This window comes from Hyperolius riggenbachi, chromosome 5 (genome assembly GCF_040937935.1).
Source record: "Hyperolius riggenbachi isolate aHypRig1 chromosome 5, aHypRig1.pri, whole genome shotgun sequence".
NCBI classification, from domain to species: domain Eukaryota; kingdom Metazoa; phylum Chordata; class Amphibia; order Anura; family Hyperoliidae; genus Hyperolius; species Hyperolius riggenbachi.
In genome coordinates this window covers 25865390-25874221 of record NC_090650.1, presented here as the reverse complement: position 1 = coordinate 25874221, position 8832 = coordinate 25865390, and the positions used below count along the sequence as shown (strand labels likewise).

General features: G+C 46.5%; 1 long non-coding RNA gene across 1 annotated transcript; it reads right to left on the bottom strand.

Moving 5' to 3' along the window:
• Positions 1-251: 251 nt before the first annotated feature.
• Positions 252-6666, bottom strand: LOC137519574 (uncharacterized). Its single transcript, XR_011021017.1, has 2 exons — positions 6505-6666; positions 252-661 (listed from the first exon to the last, which is right to left on the bottom strand). It is a non-coding gene; the product is annotated as an uncharacterized lncRNA (long non-coding RNA).
• Positions 6667-8832: the final 2166 nt, after the last annotated feature.

The window sequence follows — 8832 nt, the reverse complement described above, 5'->3', positions numbered from 1 at the left end:
CTCCCCTTCTCTGTGTGTCCACCCCCCTCCCCTTCTCCTGTCCTGCTAGTCATTTCACCCCCCCCTCCCTTCCCTTGTAAAATGATCCGAGATTCGGATCAAAGATCCGGATCTATTCAATGATCCGATTTGAATCATCCGGATAATTGAAAAGATCCGAACTTCCCATCTCTACTATGTCCTGTGAATATTCAGGGGCTTAGCTGCTTTTTTTTTTTTTTTGAGCCATTGCCCAGCATGCACACACTCACTCAAATCAAAGATAGCTTTATTGGCATGATCACGATTTATACAAACATCCAAATCCAAATCAGGGGGAAATGGGGGACATGGAAGGGGGTGCAGTAGGGGTACATTGGGTTAGCAATTTGTGAACATTTTTAGGTTTACAGTTCATTTCTGCTCCTTTCATGCTGCCTATGACTCACTCACTTATTAGAGATACACATAAACACCCAATGATCTTCATATATAAAAACAATTGTATTATTTTCTTTAATCCCTGCTGTCAGATCTTCCTCCATGGGGCGTGTGGGTGTCGGGCTCAGGGCAGCATGGAGAATATACAGCCCAAACAGCTCATTGGCTTTTGGTGATCCCAGGGCGGTGCTGTTGTTGTCCCAGCCTCCAGACTCCTCCCCACTCTGCTGACTGAGCTCTGCTGTAAAAAGACAACAATGAGGAAAACAGTACAATAATTAAAACAATATTATAGTTAAAATGCTCCGCTTTTTTTTTCTTCTGAAATTACATATCAAACATTTCTTATTCACCCTGCAGCATTCTATACTAATAATGGGAGGTCTGCCTGTTCCTTACATGAAACGGGGTCTGACTGCAACCGCAATGACAGTCTATAGGCCAAGTTCCGCAAGCAACAAGTAATGGTCCATCCTTCTATTCAAGTGACTGAATGTTACATATTTACCTACTGTAGTTAGTTTGATTGAAAAAAGACTTCCATCCATCAAGTCCAACCAGAAAAAATAAATAGATAAAACACCATCCTGAACCTGCACATATCGCAGTTGATCCAGGGAAGGCAAAAAAAAACTTTACAAGGCCTGGGCCAATCAAAACAATTCCTTCCAGACTCCAGATGGCAGTCAGATAAATCCCTGAATCAACTCTCCCGGGAACTACCTAGTAATTATAGCCGTGGATGTCCTTCGATGCAAGGAAAGCATCCAAGCTCTCTTTACTGTAAATGCAAATAGAATGTGATCGCCACCATTGACTGTATTTATATTTTTTTGTAAAGTAGAAAACCCATATAAAAAGCAAAACCAAACAGTCAGGCCTTCTCCGCATCACAAATCGCCAACACTATCACAAGCACTAGCGATTTAGTTAGCGTTTTTCAAAGCGCTTTTCCCTGCGCTTTTCTAAGCGTCTTTGCTCAGTGATTACTTTTTTCACTACTTAACATGAGTCAGGAAGTGAACTCTTTGACCTGGAAATGAATAAATACAATGTATTGATTCATTAAAGCGCTCGGGAAATCGCTATTCAAATCGCTTTTTCAAGTGCTTTGCGATTTCCCTATACTTTCTATTGAACACAAGCGCTCAGAAAATGGTGCTGAAGTCACATATGCGATTCAATAGAAAGCGGATCGCTTATGTGAGAGCACTCGTATAAGCCATAGCGCTTTTAAGGCGTTTTTAAAACCGCCATCACTTAAAAAAGACTGAAATCACTTATAATGTGAACAAGGCCTTACATTTGGTTGGTATACTGTATCTCAGCTGATGGTCAGAATATTGGTATATTGCGTTTACTACTATCCGTTGTGACAGTTCTTTTATCTTTGTTTTTAGCTTTTCTTTCACATTGCTCAAATATCTGTAAGCTATCGCCTTCTAATGCTTAACCCTAATCTCCCTGTTAGCGTAGACGCCTTCCTATGACCAAACCCTAACCTCCCCCACAACAAGAGTGGAAGGTGTCACCCTCAAAGTCAAGAGTCAGGTCTCCCACTAGAGCTCTCAAGAGATGAAATAAATTGTCAGATGGTGTAACACCTCCAGGCCTGGATTTAAGCCAAGGCCACATAGGCCATGGCCTAGGGCACCACAGGATCAAGGGCGAGTGGGCAGTAGGGTCACCTGGCTACCTATAGTGGAGGGAGGGCGGATCATCAGGCTGTCCATATGGAAAAAGGGGATGGTCACCTGGCATCTTATGATAGAGGGAAGAGGGGGAAGGGTCATCTGGAAAGGAAGGGGGATCATTAGGATATCTAAACTGGAGGGGGGGGGGGGGGGGTTATGTGGCTACCTGTACGGGGGGGGGGGGGGGGGGGGAAGGTCATCTGGCTTCCTATACTAGAGGGTAGGGTCATCAGGCTATACTGAAGGGGGGCAGCTGCTGACAGTGGCCTTGGGCGGTGAAGAAAATAAATCCGGCCCTGAAAACCTTAAGCCCCCACCAAACACTGAAATGTTTGGTGCCTGGCTCTTCTACTGACCACATATGCTATTGCTCCGTTGTTATTGCCTGATGAAGCGGGATCAAACCTGCGAAATGCGTTGCATATTTGGGGTTCATAAATAAAATATATTGACTATGTTTACTACAGTCGTTGTGTGTCTACTTGGAGGAGGTAAGTCCACCACTACCGCCTCTATTTACCAAGAATTTGGTTTTTAAGCTCATTTAGCTTCCTTTTATCCTTTTGGCGCCTCTGTTCTCCTGCATAATAAATCCGGCCCTGAACACCTCAGCCCCCACCAAACACTGAAATGTTATAGAGAAATGACTTCACATTTCTGGAGAAAAGATGTGAAATTTCCTCTGCTTGCACTTACTGCCAACAAGTGTGAACCGCAGTGTACAGAGCACAGAGTCAACATAAACATTGACTGTGAGGAAGGTGATATTAGCGTAAGGAGAAGTGGCTGCTGCACTGTTGATACAAGCCCTGCGCCAACAGCTGCCAGTCTGTCCTGTCACTCAACAATTATGGGAAACTCCACAGCAGAATGGAATTTAACCCCATGTGGTGGTGTGTCCATATTCTAATAAGGTGGCCATACACTAGTATATGGTCACCAGATCGACCATCTCGTAGACAGCCCCATTTCTAGAGGTGGGGGTGGTCGGTGTCAGCGTGGGGCGCAGTGAGGGAGGGGCAAGCAGCAGGTACACAGGAACTCACCAGCGGAGAAGGTGCCCGACTCCTTCCTCCCTCCTTTTCCTCGGCCCCCCTCCGTGCTCCCCCCTCCATTGCAGGAATGTATTGGCAGTGGTAGTGACCTTAAAAACCCCTACCGCTGCCCTTAAATTCCTGCAATGTAGGGGAGGGGGGGACATAGGGGCCTGAGGAGAGGTAGGGAGTAGTCCCCCCTCCTCATGGGTGACTCCCTGTGTGCCCGCGGCTCCCCCCTTGCACTTATACCTGGCTAACCGATACAGGAGACAACTATACCTGGGTACCTATACTGGGGCACCTATACCTGGCTAACCTATACTGAGGGCACCTATACCAGGCTAACCTATACTGAGGGCACCTATACCAGGCTAACCTATACTGGGGGCACCTATACCTGGCTAACCCATACTGGGGGCACCTATACCTGGCTGACATGGGCACCTATACCTGGCTAACATTAAATGGGTACACCTATACCTAGCTAACAGATACTGGGGGCACCTATACCTGGCTGACATGGGCACCTATACCTGGCTAACATTAAATGGGTACACCTATAACTAGCTAACAGATACTGGGGGCACCTATACCTGGCTAACATATAATGGGGACACCTATAACTAGCTAACCTATACTGGGGGCACCTATACCTGGCTAACATATAATGGGGACACCTATACCTAGCTAACAGATACTGGGAGCACCTATACCTGGATAACTTATACTGGGTGCACCTATAACTAGCTAACCTATACTGGGGCACCTAACCTGGCTAACCTATACAGGGGGCACCTATACCTGGCTAACATATAATGGGGACACCTATAACTAGCTAACCTATACTGGGGGCACCTATACCTGGCTAACATATAATGGGGACACCTATACCTAGCTAACAGATACTGGGAGCACCTATACCTGGCTAACATATAATGGGGACACCTATACCTAGCTAACAGATACTGGGAGCACCTATACCTGGCTAACATATAATGGGGACACCTATACCTAGCTAACAGATACTGGGAGCACCTATACCTGGCTACCTATACTGGGAGCATCTATCTATACCTGGCTAACATATAATGGGGACACCCAGGGGCGCCTCTAGCCATTTCGTCACTCCAGGCGAGAAAATCTGTGGCGCCCCCACCCCCATGGCGCCCTTCCATGAAAATAATTGTAATGCGGCAGGTTAGAAGGAGGCACAAAAGGGGACAGAAGGAGTCAGAGGGGGACTAAAGGAGGCACACAGGGACAGAAGGAGGCACAGGGGGACAGAGGAAGGCGCAGGGGACAGAGGTGGCACATGGGGACTGAGGAGGCACATGGAGACAGAAGAAAGCACAAAGGGATACAGAAGGAGGCACAGGAGGACAGAAGGAGGCAGAGTGGGACTGAAGGAGGAACAGGAGGGCAGAGGTAGCACACGGGGACAAATAAAGGCAAAGGAGACATAAGAAGGCACAGGGGGACAGAAGGAGGCACAAAGGGCACCGAAGGAGGCAACGATGGCACAAAAGATGAAAGAAGGATGTACAAGGCACAGAAGTGTCAGCTGCCTGCAACTTACGCTAAGTAGATGCAGCAGAAGCAACTAATAGAACACCCATATGGGTGTGGCTTAATTTTGAGTGGGGCTTAATTTGGGGGCGGAGCTTAATCCAGCAACATGGCGCCCCCCCTGGACCAATGGCACTCCAGGCAATGGCCTGTACTGCCTATGCCTAGAGGCGCCCCTGGGGACACCTATAACTAGCTAACCTATACTGGGGGCACCTATACCTGGCTAACATATAATGGGGACACCTATACCTAGCTAACAGATACTGGGAGCACCTATACCTGGATAACTTATACTGGGGGCACCTATAACTAGCTAACCTATACTGGGGGCACCTATAACTAGCTAACCTATACTGGGGCACCTATACCTGGCTATCATATACTGGGAGCACCTATACCTGGCTAACATACTGGGGACACCTATACCTAGCTAAAAGATATTGGGGGCACCTATACCTGGATACCTATACTGGGAGCACCTATACCTGGCTACCTATTCTGTAGGCACCAATACCTGGATACCTATACTGGGGCACCTATACCTGGCTAACAGATACTGTTGGCACCTATACCTGGCTACCTATACTGGGGCACCTATACCTGGCTATCATATACTTGGAGCACCTATACCTGGATACCTATACTGGGAGCACCTACACCTGGCTAACAGATACTGGGGGCACCTATACCTGGATACCTATACTGGGGCACCTATACCTGGATACCTATACTGGGAGGCTAAATACTGCATCGCAAATTCTCAAACCACTGGGGGGCCATTTTTTTACATCTTCGCCCTGGGAGCGATTTAGCCTAGAAACTGCCCTGCTTATAGATCCCTCTCTGTTATTATTATTGTTTTACAAAAGCGCCAACATATTCCATAGCACCATACAAAGCAAGAAACAAACATGGGGTACATAATAATAATACAGGCCATGGTGTACTGTACACCAATATATGCCAATACACAAAATACAGAATTGATAATTACAGTGACGAAAGTAACATGAATAAAATGTATAACTAATTCCAAGACACAAAAGGGTGAGAGAACCCTGCCCTTCCAAACTTACAATCTAAAGGAATGGGGGGGAGGAGCAAGAGGTGGGGGTAATATACAATATTCATACCTAAAGACAGTGTTCAAATGTATTACCTGCCTACACACTGCACAAAGATTTCCAATAGATTTCAGCATAAAATCTATTTAAAATCTACCCACCTCCCCCTGCCTCACAGCCCCCCCCCCTCATGTGATAAGCCCCTCCTCCCCGTGGTAAGTGTGGAGACTGCTCACCTACCATCCACTTGCCTTCAGCCAGGGGTGCCGGTGCCCCATGTCCCCATCTGATGTACATGCTGTTGTCAGTGGGGACAGGCAGAGCAGGATCATCCACCAGGCAACCTAGGCAGGTGCTTGGGGCCTAGTGGGCGTCATGGGGCGCAACTGCCACCTTCTCTGACCTCTCTCCACTGCAGCTTACCAGAAGGACCACAAGGCTGTCCCAAATCTACTACCTTTCCTAGAGCCCTATTACATCCTAATCCTTTCCCAGTGATGGAGAGAAGATACTGGAGGAGGCACGTGGCGGATAGGCAAGCTGCTTCCACACTTACGGCCCGGGGGAGGGTTTCACAGAGGGGCACAACAAGTATAAATCAGGCCTTTAAGTGCCCTAAAACAAAAACACGTTTCCATATAATAATATTTCTGATAATAGCAGTGATGAGTACAGGGAATATGGCACATCTGGCCGGTGATCAGTGATACAAGCTGTTACCTGGGCATTCCTGCTGGCAGCGGTAAGTCTGGAGAGCGGAGCAGCGAGGGCGACAGCCATATGGAAGCACAGCAGGTAGGAGACCAGCAAGCGGCACATCCTGGCCTCTCTGTTATCCCAGTTCTGCTCGCGGGATGGTGGCCCGGAGAGGATAATCCCTGATAATTCTACCTGTTCAGCAGCATGTGCTTTTTAGATTTTATGTTTACTCTTTGTATTAAAAGGATCATACCTCAGATAAGGACAAACCCTCTTAAAGCAAACCTGAACTGAAAATAAACTTTTGAGATAATTACAGCAAAGTCCCCGTTTACCTGGAACTCATGCAACTGGAAGTCTCAACTAACCGTCAGGCCTGAGAGGGATAACAAACTTTTAAAGACCACCTCCAGCCATAAAAAGGTCTGAATGGCAATACATACCTGTATATGTAGTCTAGGCACTGTGTACAGATATAAAGTTTACATCTGGTACATCATATTGGATAGAACACAGACTCACATTTATACCTGTAGCAGCACTTCCTTATTCCTCCTGAAGCTGAAAGCATTGTGCCCACCTCTTCAGCCTGGTTCCCTCCCCTGCCCCTCCCTCCGCTGCTCTCAGCCTGCCTGGATCAAATTACTTCTCTTTTCACAGTGTGTAGGAGAGAGAAGAGACGGGAAAACTGCTGCAGCCTATCTTGTCATGTCTGTCTGCTATAATTCTTATTTCAGATGTCCGTCTGCCTAGATTAGATCACATGGACATGAGGGGTGGAGTTATGACATCAATCCCCCAGCATCCTTTCCACCTATGTGGAAATAAAAATAAAAAAAAGACCCAGGGCCCAATTTCACACTAAGGGCGGGAATTTAAAGACCATATGTGGAATACGGACCCTGGGGGTGAAAAAATCACAGTTTATCATGTGTGAGTTTATATATCGGAGCTAGTCTACTTTAGGGGACCCACCGCATATCCCCATAGACAATTTGAGCTGTGCTGAAAACGGAACGAGTTTCTGCTTTCAGCTCAATTAAACCCCCACAAGCCATATATCTACAGATAGCTTAGAATCTCCTCTAGTTAATTTTGCCACTTTCTATGACAAAAAGTTGAAAGAGACAGTGTAGGAGGCGCAATCCCGGGTCCGTCAGACATCTTAGTTCTGTGCTGCATGTATTTCCTCCCTCTTTGGAGGGATTGTTAGCTGGGGGCGTGCCAGAAAAAAAAGTGTACTACACATGCCACCTAGTGGCTGTGCAGTAAAACGTAACTTCCACTGAAGTGGGCAAGGGAATATTAATGTATAATAATACATTATTATAATATTATTGTGAGATATATATACCGTGTTATCCCTAAAGTAAGACATACCCTGATAATAAACCCTATCAGGAATTCCTAGCATGCTTGAAGTATAAGACATCCCCTGAATGTAAGCCCTAGCAGCATGAAACAAAAACACAAATTGCCAGACACATATACAGGAGGACTTTAGAACTCACAATATACTGCTGCTCTCCTGTGTCCAGGGTTTGTATTGAGCGTGACTTGCTGGTGTCATGCGGGCTGTTTGTTGAATACAAACCCTGGACACAGGAGAACAGCAGTTGGAGATCTGTCGTGATAAGCATCAGCAGCACTTCACCTCTTCACCTTTTCCCAGGACACACAGCTTATCCTATCATAGCTCTTGCAAGAAATAGACTCTTAGGCCTGGAACCCACTGAAATCAGCAAACGCAAAACGCAACCGCTAGCGTTTTGTCTGAGCGGTTTGCAAGCGGATTCATGCGCGTTTTTGATTGTGTTTTGCAACATTGTATTTTTTTGCCCAGCGGGTGCGTAGCGTTTTGCGTTTTTATCCTGATTGGTCCTGTGAATTATTTTTCATTTTGTTACAGTGTGCTGAACCGCAAAACGCTAGCAAAACCGCTCAGTTTAGGTTTTGCTGAGCGTTTCTGCTAGCGTTTCAATACTTTACATTAAAGCGCTAACGCTCCCAAAATGCTGCAGGTCCTGCGTTTGCGTTTCTAGGAAACGCAAACGCTCCTGTGGAAGTTGCCCCATCCATTAACATTAGCCCAGCGTTTTGGCAAACTGCTAGCGTATCGCAGTGCTGCCAAAACGCTGCCAAAAGCGCTCCTGTGGGTTCCAGCCCTTATGCTGGGTACACACCATAAGTTTTACCTCTCGATCAATGGATTCGATAGATAATTCCCAACATGTCTAATATTCCTTCCGATCGATTCTGCGCTTGATTTCTCATAGAAGTGAATAGAAAAAGATAAGAAAAACGAGCACAGAATCGAGGGAAAAAACGATTGGGTAGAAAATCGAGCGG